Here is a 17,161-nt window from a genome sequence, read left to right on the forward strand (position 1 = left end):
TAGATGAAATTTTTCAAATGTTTACGTTCAAGTTACTATATGGATAGAGAAGATTTCATGAGAAAGAGCAGAAATAATTAACTTGCTTCCTAAGAACACTTAATTAAGAGTTCCCTCTCTCATTCCACCACTGCACTGCGCTAAGGAGAGTTATGATGTGTAATCTGCTTACAGAACAATGAGGATCAAGTTACGGTTTCTTCAAACTGTCCCTTTCTAAGAGTAACCCAAGACACCTTGACTGACCTACTTCACAATCTAGGATCAAAGAAGCTAACAGCATAGTATAAATTAATATATAACTGTTTTAGATTTCAATATGTCAAGTTCTCAGAAAACTTAGGATTATCCATCACACCTCCTGAATCCAGGCAAACACTTTGATGCTGCTCATACACAGTGCAAAGAAGTGATGCTCACAAAAGCTCTGGGAACAACACAGTGCTTCTTTCTTACTACTCCATAGGCTTGCAGCTTCCCAGGAAGTTACCAAATGCAGGTATGTAACACTACACTGTGGCCACTCATACTTTTAAGTATTAAGGCTTAATTTCATTGAATTTTAACCTTTAAAAAAACCTGCTTAAATTTCAAAACTCAGGATATATGAAATACATGCCTGACTAAGCATAAAACAGGTAAACCTGTTTTAAGTAAACACTCAGTTCCAAACACAGTGCAATGCCACAAAACCAAAAAATATGTAAATGTGAAGACTCCATTCAAGTACTGCTTAATACTTCATGAAAATAAGCATTTTGAAAAAGCTGAAATTTGCCTTTCATAAGTTACACATAAAACTGTGAGCTACGATTACTGCCTTACTGCTGAAGACTCCAAAAATACCTACACATTCTCCAGTGGTTTCAAATCTTCCAGCCAAGCTAAGTAATTTATTTCATAACTATACTGAAGCTTCCATATTTTCTGCAATCCAAGGACATGTTTATTAACATGAAAAAATAGTGCTATTTTTCCACCCAGAGCAGAAATGCAGATGCCTTATTCCTCAAGCACTTGTGTAGACAGCGGCTCTCTAAGACAGAAGGCCTGCAGCAGGCATTTTTTAACTAGAGGTGCATTAAAAGGCTGGACACAGCGTAAACATTCCTGGTAGGTAGGAAAGAGGGGTTGGGGACCTAATGGTGAAAGGGCACAAGAATTTAAGAACTGGAAGAGAGGCTTTCCTTGGCTAAAGTGTAATTCTGCAACCAACTCTCTTTAACAGAGTAACTCACTCTGGAGAAAAAAAAAATGCATTCCAAAATAACATTATTTTGAAAACATGGGGAGAAAAGACAAAAGAATAAAGAAGACATAGTCAAAGCACCTTACATCACAGAAGCATCTTCTGCACCTCCTAAAGCCCCAGCGTTTCAGAAAGGCTTTTTTTTTTAAGCAGATGGGTAGGCACGGGCGAGGACCAGCTGCTTTCTGAGAGAAGTGGCACCCTTTGGGAAAGAGAACGTAAGAAGCAGCTTGAAGAACAATGAAAGCCTGTAAAGTTTGGGGTTTTGGTGTTGTGTTTTTGTTCAAGTCAAGTTTTTAAGTGCCGCCTGTCACAGAAAGCAGCCTTCCTCTCGCTCGCCCTTCGGGGAGCCCTCGGCGGGCCCTCACCTCATACAACGCGCCACCCGGTACCCCGGGGCTCTGCCGCCGCACAGGACCCCGCAGCGGCTGCCCAAACCGCCACCTCCGGAAACGGGGGGACCCTCCCCTTTCTTCCCCAGCCCACAACCGAAGCCGAGTTTAAGGGCGGGCTGGGGGGGGAAATCAGCCCAATTCAGCCGCCCCCAATAATGGCACCGGTAGGAGCGGGGTGCATTTGGGCAGCGGCCCAGGGGAGTAGGGAGGGGAGGCCGGCGGGCCCCATCGCCGCAGCTGGCGGGGATAGGAGGCTGGCCCCGGCCCCCCTCCTGTCACGGCGGGGGCTGGGCAGCGCCTCGGCAGCCCGGGCCCGGCGCTGCTCCCCGCCTGCCCGCCCGCCTTGCAGGCCGCGGCGCGGCCCCGGTGGCTCCACAGGGCCTGGCGCCGCCGCAGGCTCGGGGAGCCGCGCGAACAAAGGGAGAGGAGGCCGGGGCCAGGGCCGCGGCTCGGGAAGAGGGCGGCGGGTAAGCCGCGAACCGCGCCGTCCCCATCCCCCGGCTCCCCCTCCGCCCCACCAGCCCTCCGCGGCCACCGGGGGAAAAGGAGCGGGGAGAGGGGCCGCGGCGCGCCCGTTGCCCTGGGGACGCTCACCCAGCGGAGGCCGCGGTGTCCCGCTCCCGGCGCGGGCCTCTCCTCGGGCACCTCGGCGGCGCGGCCCGGCCTGCGCCGGCATCCAGGCTCGGCGGCGAGCAGCCTCCCGGGGCGGCAGAGCGGGACTCACCGAGGAGGAGGAGGAGCTGGCGCTGCTGTTGCTCTTGCGGGGCCCGGCCCGGCTTCAGCTCCGGTTCCCTCCCTCCTTCGCCGTGCCGCCGCCTCCCTGTTCCTGGCGCCGCCGCCGCTTCCTCCGCCTCCTCTGCCCCCACCCCTCTGTCCTCCGAGGGGCGCGCGGGGGCGGCGAGCCCGCGATGGCCGCCGCCTGCCGCAGGCACGGCTGCGGCGCCCGCCCACGGCCCAGCGGGGGCTGCAGGGCCCGGGACACCCCCGCTCCGTCCTTCTCCCTCCCTGATCGCCCCGGCCGGGCGCTGCGACGGCCAGACTCCGTCGCTTGCCCGGGTCGGGGCGGCCTTTCCCCGGGCTCGTCCCCGCGGGGGGCGGCCGGGAGCCGGGCTGAAGGGAAGGCGGTCGGGCTGTGTTACCCCCCGGCGCCTTCCTCCTTCCCGCCCCGCTCGGGCTTTTGCCCGCGCTCCTCGGCTACAAAAGCTGGTACATGAAGTTCACAGGGAGCGGCTCTTCCGCGCTTGTTTTGGCGAGGGGCACCGCTTCGCGGGTAGCGCACCCCCGAGGGAGGGGGTCCCCTGAGGAACCCCCAGTCGCTCCCCGCCCCGAGGCGCCGGCGATGGGCGCCCCCCGGCAGGCCCGCGCCGTGCTGGGGAGGCAGTCGGTCACCCCCCTACTCCCCTCCGCTGCATCTTCCCTTGCACCGGCCTTGGCCTGAACCCGGTGGGCGAGGAGAAGGCGTTATTTTTGTGACTTAACTTTGCTTCCCAGATCTCCAGGAGAAACAGTGCCGCTGCGCTTCAGCCACATCAGCTGTGCTACAGCAACTTCGGGCTGCTTGCTTGCTTGCCGGTCCCTTTAAAAAAAAAAAAAAATGCTAAATCAAGAGCAACAAAACAATTCTTCCTTTAGGATGTGTGAGACTGGCGGAACCAACTTAGCAGGGGGCAAAGACTTTAAGTGTGTGGACAATATGGGTCTTAAAAGTTGTGCCAGGTCGTATTTGCTGACTGATGTGTAGCTGGTAAAATAGGACCTTCGTTTCCTGCTTGTGGCACATAACTGATGCAAATCAAGGACCCGATTTCCAAAGATACGTGTAATTTACTTACCTGTGTAAGGGTATGAGAGTCACTGAGATTATTTGTATGACTTGTTATGCAACTACTTATCTGATTTTAAGGTTAAAAATAAGCTGATAAAACTCACAAGGTTATGAGAATATTAATGTATGTTCTGCCTGAATTCTTCTACTAAGGTCAAAGGTATTTGTGGGTTGAGGTCAGTGACTTGTATCCAGATTGCATTTACATTTTTATATCCCAAGCATTTATTGACAGTTAAAGGCTTTTCTTGAGTCTCATCCAGGAGTGGAATGCTTCTTTATGTGTCCGATCAACCTCAGTTGCTGTCAGATCAGGGCCATTTCGGGAGATGATGACTCCAATAAGAGTTGCAAAAGGAAATTATTTTTTTTAAATACAAAGTTCAGCTTTTTCAGATATAACATCTCTAGAACGATTTCTGGATTTGTTAGGTGTTTTATATTAAAACTGTTTGTTTTACCATTATGATTACATGTTATCAGTCATATAATAAACAAAGCTAAGAATAGCTGCAAATGGATCATTTTGGAAACCTTATGGAGTGTAGCTCTTGCTTGTAAAACCAATACTGTCAGTGTGAAAAATACGAGTGACTTTCTAGGTTGGCAGTGGTGTTCAAGAAAGACAGAAAATGCAGTAAATAACAGAAGACTAACTTTTTTTTCCAATATAGTAAGCTTCCCCTTTCCTAGATAAATTGTTGGGAGTTTAGCAACCTAATCCAAAAGAAGACCAAAAGAGAGCCATATAAGAAGGAAGGCCATGACTGGGAAAGTTTCAGTTTAATTGCAATTCCATTAGTTTCTCGAACAAGTGTTGCTTTTGGTTTTTTTTTTCTTTTTCTGTCTTCTTACCTTCTTTTTAGGCCTCCTTTTCCTTTGGATACAAGCATTTGAATGAGTAATTATTTTCAGGGTCCAGCTAGTATTCTTGCTTGATGCATATCCGTAGTATTAATTTGAGCAGTGTCTTCAGCAGCAGCTGTGGGACAATAGCAGCCATATGTGAAGAAGCCAAGTGGACTAAAAAATGTTTTTCCACCTTCAGCCAGCTTTTACCATAGGCAATATTTGCAGTAGACCATATTGCATGTGAGATAAAATTTAAAATTTGCCTTAGGAATCTTATACTGGTAAAAAAAGTTGGTTCTGGATGGTGATGTTTTCTACCTCATGTGCTGACCACAGGTTTTCATGTGTCTGAAACTGTCCCCTTGTCACTCTGTTATGAATCAAAAGGCTTAGCTTTTTGCAGAAATGGCACTGCTAGACAACCTTACAGAGTTGAAGGAATGTAGTCCAAAAAACATGGTAGCTTTTTCCTCCAGTTTGTCTTCTGTACCTTAACTTTCTTCTCACTAGGGATGATGCTAAATATGGCTTAAATCAGTATTGCTACGGAAAGTAGCTACTAAAGTAGCTAACAAAAGTATCTTTCTCATCTTCTGTGTCTCCCTCCCTCCTCCTGCCCATACGCTCCTTTCATTTTCTTCATAGTGGCTCCAGTCCTCAGTCGCTAAGCCAGCTCAAATAGCTAAATCTCTTGAAGTTCAGTTACCTAACAATAAATCATGACATAAAGTAGAATAGGAGCTTTATTTTTCCTTCCCATCATTTAGAAACTGTCATCTGTTGCTGTACAATTTAGAAAAACAGCCTTTTCCAATTGTTAGCACTAAGTAGTTTATGAGAAGGCAGAGTCTTTCAAGGCAGACACGAAAACTAAATAAGCAAAACCAAATAATACTTTCCAGCTGTATTATTAGCTGATCTAGTTCCACTTGTTATCGGGTTAGTATCGCAGCCTACACAAATAAAAGAAGTAGTTTGTGCATTGGAGTGGAGGCAGAGAGAAAGAGGGAGGAGGATTGGGGATTGCAATCTTTTCTATAGGCTACCGGTGTGCTGTTGGCTTGTCTCAGCCTTAACGTATAGCTTCATGTTCAGGATAGACTTTCTTTCCACCCAAATGGATCAGCAAACAGCCATATCCCGGTAAGAGCAACAGTTTATCACCAAGGGTATACTCACTTAAGTGTGCTATGGGCATTGCAACTTGGATGGCAGACGAGGAGCATGTTAGCAGGATCACTCAGATGAATTTGTTCTTGTATTGAACTAAATTAGGCAGTTCTTACATTCAGACATCTTGTTGTAATGCATATACCACCTATGAGACTTGGCTCACAGTTGGTAGCTTTTTTCAAAAAGATGAGGACTAGAAATTTGGTTTCAGTAATACAAAATTCAGATCTTTCATATCTGATGTCCTTATATGTGTGAGCTTCTAAAATCAGGAGCTCCAGATCCAGTTTTAATTACTTTGACTGAAGTCTGCATGTTGATGAGTTCCCTATTTTGATATGCTTATGTCTTTTTTTTCTCCTTTTTTTTATACTCAAAAGTGTGATTACATATTATTTCGTAATTTTTGAGTTCGATCTGTGCATGTACAAATCTGTAGCTCAGAGAGACAGGTCAGAAATCTAGATTATGGGTGTTCATTGACAACAAAGCCAATGTTATATCCACTGTATCCACTTTTTATCTTTCTGCTGCCTACCTACCTGGCATATATTACCATCATCTTGTAGCAACTACTCTCCTCCTGGCTCTTTGGCAGATTAATGCCTTTGTCTTTTTACTGCTCCTTTTAGCCATGTAACTGTACACAATTGTATTTAAACAAACTTGATCTTTTTAGATGGTAAATGTTTAGACAGCCTTGGAAAATCATAGACTTTTAAGGAAACCAATCTATATTAAAAAAAATCATTGCAGATTGCACTGTGGCCTAATTTTCTGATTTTTTTTTTAATTCCTGTAGTCTTTTTTTTTATTTTATGTATTTTATTTATTCCTCTATTTTTATATTTAGATAATACTGTATATTTATATTCCTATATTATAATAATTACAAATAATACTGTATATTTATATCCCTACATTATAATATAGAATCATAGAATCATAGAATGGTTTGGTTTGGAAGGGACCTTTGAGGGTCATCTAGTCCAACCGCCCTGCAAGCAGCAGGGATTATGTATTAGAATATTAGAATATACATAGAAACACACAGTTTTTGAACACTGTAGGTTAGTTGTTCCACTTCATTTTCTCATAGATTATTGCATGTTCTCCTGTTAGTAACTTCCCTGACCATTACAGCAGTTAATTTACGCAAATATTTTCCAAGTTGGCGGTTTTTTTCCCTTTTTTTGCAGGGACTTCCCTCCACCCAGTTTAATAGTAGTGTTAAAAAAAACCCCCACCAAAACAATGTGAAGTATGCAGGAAGTTCTTTCACACCCCCTTTGTCTCAGATTGGAGTTAAATTTGCATTGTTTTCTGGCACTGCTGAAATCAGTTTAAAGTAAATGGCATTAACACCTCATTATAGCTACTAAGGATAAACCATCTATAACACATACATATAAATTATGTGTCACATTTTAATCAGAGTAGTGCTATTGCTTCTACTTCATACTGTGATTACTTTGTGATATTCTGTACCTATATCTGTTATGCTTATGTCTAAAAAAACCCAGTGCTTATTTACTTCAAAATTTTCTAATTTACACCTGTTTTTTGAGTGCCACTCTGTTTAATTTCATTTCAAGAGGAAAAGTACTTAAAAATGATTGGTAAGCACTTCTGAAATCAAGATTTTAAAATCCATTACAAAGTTTTCTGTTGACAATAGGAGTGTTCATTTTTTAGCAAGAGCACAGCTCACTATTTTCTTAGATGAATGTTCTCTAACAATTATATTAGATAAGAGAGTATAGAAAAATGACATTTCTAATAACAGCACAAGAAGACTAACTTCTAATCTGCTGAGTAATGGAGAAAGGGAGGAATCATTTTAATTGTCTATGGAACAGAAGCTGAATAAAGTCGGGGTAAATTTGGCCTCACAAATGGATTTCTTTTAAAGTCAGGGAAATAATGTATCATTTTTCTCGTCGTCGAAGACACACAATAAATCATGACAGCAGTTGCTGTGAGTAGCTCTGTACTGCTGGGTTAGCCTATGCATCTTATTCATTGATTGTCCATATCGCCTGTACGTTCGCTTGTAAACTAGCTCGGGTCTGCAGTGAGTCATGTAGATTCAGAGATGCAGAAAGACAGGCAAGGTGGGGAACTCATCCCAGCTCAGATATCATCTGCACAAGCACTGCTGACACAACCAGTCTGAATTTCTTGGCATAGTAGATTTTAACCTGGAGTAAGACATAGCTAAGAAAGACTATATATATAAAGTCTATACTCTCAAAGCCAATGCACTGGAGTACATATAGGTTTGTTTCATCTGTTTCTCCATACTAGTTCATCAAAACAATATCTATAGAAGGCTATGGTCATGTATTTTTCTGTAACAGAAGAGCAGAAACCTCACAGAGTCTTCCTTCTCCAACTTGTGAATTTTATCACCTTAAAAGGTGAAAGTATATGTCCAGTGAGAATTTTTATGGGTACTGGTGTCAGGCTTTTATATATATATGAAATTATATACATATATATTTTTATTTTGAACATTGTATTTTCCTCTGTAGCCAAATTAATTCTATTTAAATTATTTACTGTTCTTTAAAGCACATGGGCTTGGCTTTATAGCCCTGAAGTATTCACAACTGGCTCAAGGAGTACAGAACTTGCCATGAGGCAATCCCTTTGGAGGGTAAGTGCTGAAAAAAAAACCAAAACAACTCCAGATGTCATTTTACAACACTTAAAACTTTATGAACTCTTGGCTTGCCGTAGGTCTGGAGGATCAAATGAGATTTGTGTGATGTGACTGAGACTGTGGCAAGGGCATGTGTTGCTCAGTGTCTCTGTTTTCTGGTTTCCGTGTCTGGAGGGTAAAACTGGTCAAGAACAATGTTGCACCTGAACTGTTTTTTCAGGGTAGAGTTCATGACAAAAGTGTGACCCAAATTTTTCAAATGTAAACCCAATCATATAAAAATAAAAAGTTCTATTTGTCAGAAGTTTATTGTTCTTAAGCAGAACTGCTTAAAAGGAAAAGAAGCAGTGGTTTATTTGCCATCTTTAAGGGGGAATAGAGGATGGAATAAAAAAGTGAGAAGGAGTTAGACAATTCTTTAATCTTTACCTTTTCCCAAGGAAAAATATTTTTGAAAACTCAAGAGGTAATATTATTTCTGCATTTTTTCCTTCAGCCAGCTCCTGTCAGAGTTATATGAGGACTGAGCACACAGCTGTAGTTAGAATTTTATTAAACTAACTAAAAATAAAAGTTGGTAGGACATCAAGAATCATACCTAGTTCATTTGACCACATCAAAGAGAGCAAAGTAAAGTGTAGATATTGTCAGAATGTTCACTACAAAGGATTATATTAAATTTAAAAATGTCTAAAACCAGTAGTAGCAGGTGTGCCTAGAAATTAATGTTGTTCTACTTTCTGTGTAACGACTAACTGTTCCTCTTGGCTTTAAGTGTTGCAGCCATTTCCTTAGTTATGAAAAAGAAGGTCAAATGGGTTCTTCTGAGTTGTCTTCTTAAGAATATGCTTTTAAAAACATGCATAAAAGCATAAAAAAATACTGAGTTTGTGGGCAGAAGCATATTAAAAACAAAAAACCCCTGCCTCCTAAAATGGATATATGGTTGCAGGAAGTCACAATGCCAGCTGAGAAGTTCTTGTCTGGCCTTGATCGTCCTTTCCTTCCAGTTTGCAGAAAAGATCCACATTTACTTCAACACTGTAAGGCTGTGCCTGTAATGCCACAAGCAATTTCTCTTGATTTCAGAACTCCTGCTGACTTCAGCTAGATCCAGGGCTGCTCCAGGTTCTTATTTCTCTGAGGCTTATCATTATGCAATGTATTTTCAGCTAGATCAAGAGTTAACCCCATACTCTTGTTTCTCAAGAGCTTATCATTAGACGGGGTACCTGCAGCTGCTAGTTTTAATTGAACATAGTTTGTAAATAATTTTAACTCATATTTATTGTACTTATAAAGCTCAAATTAGAAAAAAAAAAAAAACAAAACCCAAACAAACTTCAGGCTGTATCAGTCAAGCAATACAATTCACAGCCTTCTGGAATAAAATTCCCTGTTGTTGAAGAAACAATATTTAAATCTAGAGGGCTCATGGAGGTACATATGGAACTTTTCACATGTAGGTCACAAGTTCAAACATGGTCTTCATTACCTGCATATTAAAACTATCAATAGCTGAGGTCTGTTACATAGATAATATAAAATGAGCTGCTGCTTTCTTTTTCTAAATTGGGTAGCACAGAAGACCTAATTGGTGAACTTGTTTCTAAATGCACTAAAGATGCATGTTTAAGTATGTTCTTCTCAAAAATGGAAAGTCTTGCCTCTCATAAAGAAGTCAACAGTATCGACTTCTACAGTTTTCCAAAACAGTTTTATTGCTGTTTTCCCAACAAGAAATCAAATATTGATATTAGAAGCTCTGTTGTACCTAAAACCTACTTTCTCACTGAAGTTGGAGCTTTCAACTGCAGTTCCTCACATGTGTGCTGGTCTCGCAGTAGATGTGAAGCTGACTGGCAAGGAAGGGTGGAAGCCCCTGGTGCTCACACTACAGTTTTTTGGTAGGTCTCAGTCTCAAGTCAAATCACTGTTAGGTCCTGAAATGGGATTGCATTCATTAGGAAGTAGTCTACTGCGCCTCTGCATATCATTTTCAAAACCATCCTGATAATATTTATGAAGACATCTATGCAAGTACAAAGCCATACTGAAATACAGTCTGCAGTCAAGTGTGAGCAGGCTTTACAATCAGTTCATGAAATTTGAGTTGTGTTTCAGAAATAAGTTTGTCAAATTCATCACAAAAAGTACCTTGAACATTTAAAAAATACAGAATAAGAGGACAAGATGATGTTTCATGGCTTCAGAAGCAAAAAAGGTGAAAAATCTTCAGATTATTATTGGTTCTGTAGGTTGTTCTCAGTATGCAAAGCAGCCAGGAAGTATTCTGTCAGCTTCTACTGTCATCTGCTACTTGATGACCAAAGACAGAGTTGTACTAGCAAGTGATCTTTTGTACAAGTCATCGTCTTTCACAAAAGCTTTGCAGATCCCTTAAACATTGATCTGCTTTATATTTATGAAACAGTAAAGTTTGTCACTCTGATTATAGAGTAGCAAAACTCTTTTAAATCATTCTGCTCTGCTCTGGATAGAAGTGACTGAAGGCATATTTTGGAAGAAAAAAAAAGACTCAATGACTACAACCTGGACAAACTGGAGATCACATCACAGCTTTCGTTCATTTAATCCAGGAACTTTGTCAAAGAAAAGAGCACCCCTGAATATGTAATATCTTGTTCCAAAGCTGAAAATTATTACCGACCTAGAACAGCATTGCAGAATCTTCTTCCCACTGCAAATGCAGTGGATCTGAATGTACTCCTCAACATACCACTAAAACCTAAATCAGCAGAGACAACACTAAGAATGATATAATCTTAAACCCCAGAACTTTCAGCTGAAACTGATAAATGAGGCTATTCTTTCTGAAGAAGCAGGTTGATGTGTTTCAAAATGTGCTCACACAATGAATACACAACCACAGCCTCTTTTGTGGGTAAAAAACAGTCTTCAGCTGGATTTCAAATGTTTCTCTAGAAAAGAAAATGCTTCCTTTGATGGAAATACTGTCAATCTACTAAGTAGCATGCATTCAGGGCAGGTTTTCGAAGATGTGAAGGGCACTTAGATCAGTCAAATGCCTTGTGGATCTTCATGCCTTTGAAAAAATATCCTCCCTTGCTCTGTTAGGATTTTCTTAACACAGAATTTCTTTCCTTTTATGACTCATCTCTATCACATCTTTGCTGTAAATAAAACATTCTCTTGGTTTTATAAATATGTTGATAGGCAGCATGGAAAACATTAATCACTGTAAAGCTGAAGGACACTTAGCAAAAGTGAAGAGCATGAATTGAGGAATGTTGATTTAAATAGTATTCAACAGCTAAAAATGCTATGATCACATCAGAGAGGCTATTTTATCATACACAAACAAGAATAAAATCTATTTGTCTAATCTGAAACAAAATGATAGTGAAACAAAGTGATTAAAAACGTTATGTAACATTAATATTAAGTAGTTATAGAATGCTCTGACAAATATAGAATATTACTTGTTTCATAGTGATACACATGTTTGATAAAATAAGAAAATGCTTAAAAAGCTTGTAATATGTAAGTATATAGCTAGTGGGAGCAATTTTTATACATGTACAATCTAAGTTAGATGCTTAATTATCAATGAACATTTTAATTTGATATACTGGGCAGTTTGAAACAAAGTCTATTCCATTTAAATCTTTAGCAAAATTGCCAGTCACTTCAGGAGGACTGTGGTTTCCTCACTCTTTCTTAAATACTAAATAGAATGACTCATATTATGTATACTACTGAATATTAAGCCCTTTGTGTAATAATCTGAAGACAGAACTAATGGAATATAATTTTAAAGCCTTCCTGCTTCAGATTCAGAGGAAGTCAAACTTCTTTTTTTTTTTTAATTAAAAACATCAGAATTAGATAAATGGAACATCAAAAGCAAATTAATGTAAACAGAAGTGGCTATTTTTTATTATGTTAGGCAATTGCTTTTGTAAAAATGGTCTATTTAGTTAATGCTCTAAAATTTTTTGAGAACTATCTTACAATTATTGATCATTACATCAAATTATTGCTGGCTCTTGTCCATTCATACTTGAATTGGTATCAATAAATACTGATCGTGTACAGTTCAGCTCCTTTGTCCAGAGCATTCAGTTTCGTAAGAAATCTTGCATTTCCCTGTGTTCTTGAAAAAAAACATAAAAGCACTGAACTACATTTTAAGTGAAAAATTGTCCTTAAATATAAATTTCAATGAGATTTAATCTACACATTATCGCAACATTTTCCTTTATCTATATTAAATCTCAATCAAAGACTTACTCAATAGCAAAGGTAAGTGCCAGCCCGTTACACTAATATTATTTCACATAGCAGACAAACTTCAGTCTCACAAAGAGCTTGGTTAGTTTGACCAGATTCATTTCTCAAATGCTTATGATGTTTGGCAATTAATTATATTTCTCTGTTCTAAGTCTTCATTTTCAAAGAAACATATCAGACTAGTAATTTTCCAGACCTTTTTCCGGTCTTACTGAACACCAAGAGAAACTTTGTGGCTGATGACACTTAACATGTCTGTGGGAGGGATGTGTTTGTGTGTGTGGTGGGTGGAAACTTTTCGGACTTACATTAGTGATGAAGGCAACATTTCAGGATAATCTGTTTAAGTAAAACCAAACATAATTTTATATATTTGGCGAAGATAACTGTGCTGGTATGGTCTCTGTGACATGGGGTCTGCAACTCCTCCCTGAGTCCAGCTGGGGGGAGGGCAACCTTCAGGAGATGCGGTTAACTTAACTTCCTACCCAAGCTGTGGTCAGTGCAATGCAAAACCAACACCCAGAAGCAGGACTGTGATTTTGAAACCAGTTACAATGCTGTGTGCGATGTGATGTGTCATGTTACATTTAATCTGGTCTTGTCTGCAAATATCTTCATTCCCCACTTCCAGCACAACATCCCGAATTCTTCCCTTGAACCCAGCCTAGAGACCGTGCTGCTGCTGCTGCAGGGGAGAATTGACTCAATCCTTTAACAGGGGAGGGTCTTCTAGGGAAGGAGGTGTGTTAGTTGTCTGACAGATCCACAAGCTGATCCAACCCACACTGATGTGTGACTGCTACATCTGATACAAGGTCGTCGAGTGGGAAGGGGCAAGAGCGGGATCACCCTTTTCTCAGCAGCCCACAGTCAAGCCCAAGGGGGTGTGAATTAAAACCGCATCCTCAGCCAACGTTTCTCAGTTGGCAACTCAGCTGCTGCCCTGCTGAGCAGCCCCACCCCTTCTCCTGGGCTTGCTCCCTCCCAGGCCTGCCCAACCTTAAGGCTCTTCTAGGGCAATGGTTTGTGCAGCTGCATAGGGAACAGGTGGAGGAAATAATCTAGGTGAAAAAATAAAATTAAGAAATGCTTTCCTTTTTTTTTTTCCCCGAAGTCCTGTCCCCAGCGGGTCACTTGGTCAGCCTGGTTCCTAGTGCGGCTGTACTGTTACCAATGTGGGGGGTGACACAGGGCAGAGAGAAGAGACCGCTGCTCCTTACCATGCAATCTTATGTATATTATTTGTAGTCCCACCTCTACACCAGTAAGAATTAGGGTTTTAGGACTTCCCGACCTGCTTGCCCTTGTGAATAGCCACATCCTCTTACCACCTTCACTCTCACTGGGAAGACCAATTTCCCATTACTTTGCCTTTTAAAATCTTTGACACTGTCGTAGTTCAGCCCCGATCGGGACCAGACTACGCAGTCTCTCTCTCGCTCCTCCCACCCTCCGTGAGAATAGGAGGAGATGATATAGGAAAAACAGCTCAAGGTTTGAGATAAGGACGGGGAGAAAATCCTTAAAGTTACCATTACGGGCAAAACAGACTCGACTTGGGGAAAAACACTCATTTATTTCTAAAATTAGCAGGAGAATGAGACAGGGAACAAGATAACCTCCCCCCACCCCTCCCTCTTCCCGGGCTTAACATTATCTCTACTACCTCCCCTCCAGAGTGGCACAGGGGGGGGGAAAGGGAATGGGGGTCACGGTCAGTTCATCACCCGTTGTTTGACGCCGCTGTATCATCGTCGGGGGAAGAACTCCTCGCATTCCTCCTCTGCTCCAGTGTGGGGTCCCTCCCACGGGCCACAGTCCTTCGTGAAACTGCTCTGGCGTGGGTCATCTCTTCCACAGAGTGCAGTCCATCCAGAACAGCTGTCCCAGCGGGCCCTCCATGGGCCACAGCCTCCTTCAGGCCTCCACCTGCTCCGGCGTGGGGTCCTCCACGGGCTGCAGGTGGATCTCTGCTCCTCCGTGGACCTCCATGGGCTGCAGGGGGACAACCCGCTCCACCATGGTCTTCACCACGAGTTGCAGAGGAATCTTGGCCAGGAGCCACATTACTCCTCCTCTTCCTTCTTCACTGACCTTGGCATCTGTAGCCTTTCCTCACAACAGGCTGGCAGATGCCTCTCAGGATCCTTTTTACATCTTATTCACTTCTCATCTCCTCTCCACTTCTTGCAGCCAGGCTGGGCCGAGTTGGGCCCAGTCTGCTGTCCGGCAGGAGGCCAGAGGGTGAGGCCTCCAAGGCCCACAAGGCTCGCGCCTCCCCCTCTCTGCCCCCCGCTCAGCTGCTTCACATCTTCTCCCCCTCTTTTTCTGTTTTCCCCTACTTAAATACGTTATCGCAGAGGCGTTATCACAGGACATTCTGCTACCAATTGGCTTGGCCTTGGCCAGCAGCGGGTCCGCCCTAGGCCCAGCCGAGTCCACTAAACAAAGGGGAGCGACTTCTAGCAGTTTCCTACAGAAGCTACCACCTTAGCGCCCCCCTCACTAACAAAACCAGAACAGACACGGGCTGCAACTTATGCCAATTTTATCGGCAAATGTCTGCCTTTTCTGCCTGTCCTCTCCTGGTCCATTGTTGGACTTGTCCTTCTCTGCCTGTCCCAGGAGGCCATATTCCAGTGGCAGAAGGAGGAAGAGCAGGGCAGAGATGGGCTATGCCAAGGCAGGATAGACACAGACTATTTCAGCTGGTACAGGTGCTGCTGGGGAGAAGAGGGAAAGGGAACAGCACCTTCTGCTTGGGACAATGAAATTCAGGTCATGAGCTGCAAACTGCACCATATCTTTCAGGAACACCATCGTGGGATTTCTTTTCCATCAAAGCCAGAGCTGGGCAAACATCTTAAAATGGGATGCCAGGTTGGGCAGGAAAGCAGAAGAGCAGGATCACCCACCATCATGCCAGATGCGGTGTGAGCATCCTTAGGCTGAGATTTGTTACAAAAGAATAAATAAATGTTGGCACTTTTTAATCACTTTGTAAATCATTTAATAAATCACTTAATAATGTATCCCTTTATACACTGGGAAAAAAAACTGCACTTGTTCTGCAAGTCTATGGAGTGGGATTTCCTTTGCAAAAAGCATGCCCACAAACATAATGGGAAAATATACTTTTAATGAAGCACACTGATAGAAACTGAGCAACTTCATTTTCTCTGTATTTTCCACAAAGTAGAATGATGATTTTTTTTTTGACCAATCCAGAAATTCTTCTAGAAATTTTTTCACAATTACATTGTTATGGTATGGGCAGAATAAATGAGTTACAGGTATTTCACACCTGTATTTCAAACTAGTGACTTCATCAGTTCTGACCATTTATATTCTTTTACCTGTGCTCTGTCGTTCCTGGTAAGGAGCTGACTCTCAGAAGTTCTGACTGAGATTAAGATCTCACTCTCTTGGGCCTTGAGTGCATGAAATCTCTGATTTACAGATATTACAACGTGAATAGGCAAGACAGCTAAAGAATGAGTGGAAGGCATTGTGCTTTGACCAAGATTCAACAGCACTTCAGCAGCAGCAGACACACAGCTTTTCAGAGTATTTTTTTTCAGCTGACTACTGCTCTTCTGGTTCCTAAATTTGTCTTCCGTACCAGGTAAGAGCTCTGAAGTATTTATAGAAAAAATCCTATAAAGTATTCTAGAAGGAAACTCATTTATAGACATCAAAATAATGTTAACTACTCACTTTATGCCGGGAAGGACTCTTCTGGGAATGCTCAGTGATTTCAGATTTTCTGGTCTGGTTGTGGAGGTATGCTAAGTGACTAATCTTTGCTGAAAATCGATTCATTTCAGTGAAATTACACTAATTGATACTAGTGGAGAGTCTGTTTCTAGCTAATCATTTACTAATCAGTCACCAGTGCACTAGAAAGCAAATGTAAGCCTTGCAGTGAAAACTTTCAGGTTACTGACACGTAAGATAATCACTAGGGTGACTTTATTTCTCTGTAGTAATTTATCCTGCTTTACCTATCACTACTCTTTAAGTCACTAGATTCCTCCATACTATATTGTGACTATATGCAGATAGTTCTCACGAGCTCTCTAAGGACCCCCTTCATATCAAAGTTTAATTTGTATATGATAATTTACTCTTACATTTCTTAGCAAGATTGCCCTAAGCAAACAGACAATACATCTGAAAAGGGTCATTTTTCTCTAAGAATGTAATTTAATAGAGCATTAGTTACACTTTAGCCTTCATCTAATAATCAAAACATATTTCATTCTTGTTATTTTTAGCTATCATTAATTCACAGGGGAAACTTAGCTGTTTCTCCAGTCTTTGACTCCCTTATGCAGATACAAAACACAAAAGCTGCATTGTCTGCTTCTAAGGAAAAACTGCTGGAGGCACTTTTTTTTTTTTTTTCTTCTAACGAACACCATATGACAACAGGCATAGAACAACTATTTACTTACATGCAGCGGTCTGCTAGGGTCTCATACATGGGCTACTTCCTTTGCCATGAAACTGAACATATTCCATTGGTCAGTCTATTTACAAGACTTTTCTTCTTTCCCTTTTTTTTTTTTTTCCACAATGCAGTAATTTCTGTATTACTTTAACCTGAATTTTTAATGATGGTCCTCTGAGTAAGGGTGAATTATACTGTTCTGTATAGTGTGCCAGACTTAAACACATCAAAGAGCAATAATATTTAGTAGTTTTAAATGTTACAAAGTCTT

At 41.9% G+C, this 17,161-nt stretch overlaps 1 protein-coding gene and 1 long non-coding RNA gene across 2 annotated transcripts in view; one reads left to right on the forward strand and one right to left on the reverse strand.

The window, feature by feature from the left end:
* Positions 1-2,727, reverse strand: part of SOCS6 (suppressor of cytokine signaling 6) — a 31,097-nt gene extending 28,370 nt beyond the window's left edge. Inside the window, exon 1 of the mRNA XM_086740553.1 lies at positions 2,239-2,727. The gene's annotated coding sequence lies outside the window, so the exon portion shown is untranslated. The remainder of the gene's footprint in view (positions 1-2,238) is intronic.
* On the forward strand, positions 2,000-15,414 carry LOC147601739 (uncharacterized). The gene is made up of 3 exons (XR_015257665.1): positions 2,000-2,111; positions 8,069-8,153; positions 15,249-15,414. It is a non-coding gene; the product is annotated as an uncharacterized LOC147601739 (long non-coding RNA).
* Positions 15,415-17,161: the final 1,747 nt, after the last annotated feature.

The sequence above is a fragment of the Chlamydotis macqueenii genome, chromosome 2 (genome assembly GCF_036417535.1).
Source record: "Chlamydotis macqueenii isolate bChlMac1 chromosome 2, bChlMac1.mat, whole genome shotgun sequence".
Lineage (NCBI taxonomy): Eukaryota > Metazoa > Chordata > Aves > Otidiformes > Otididae > Chlamydotis > Chlamydotis macqueenii.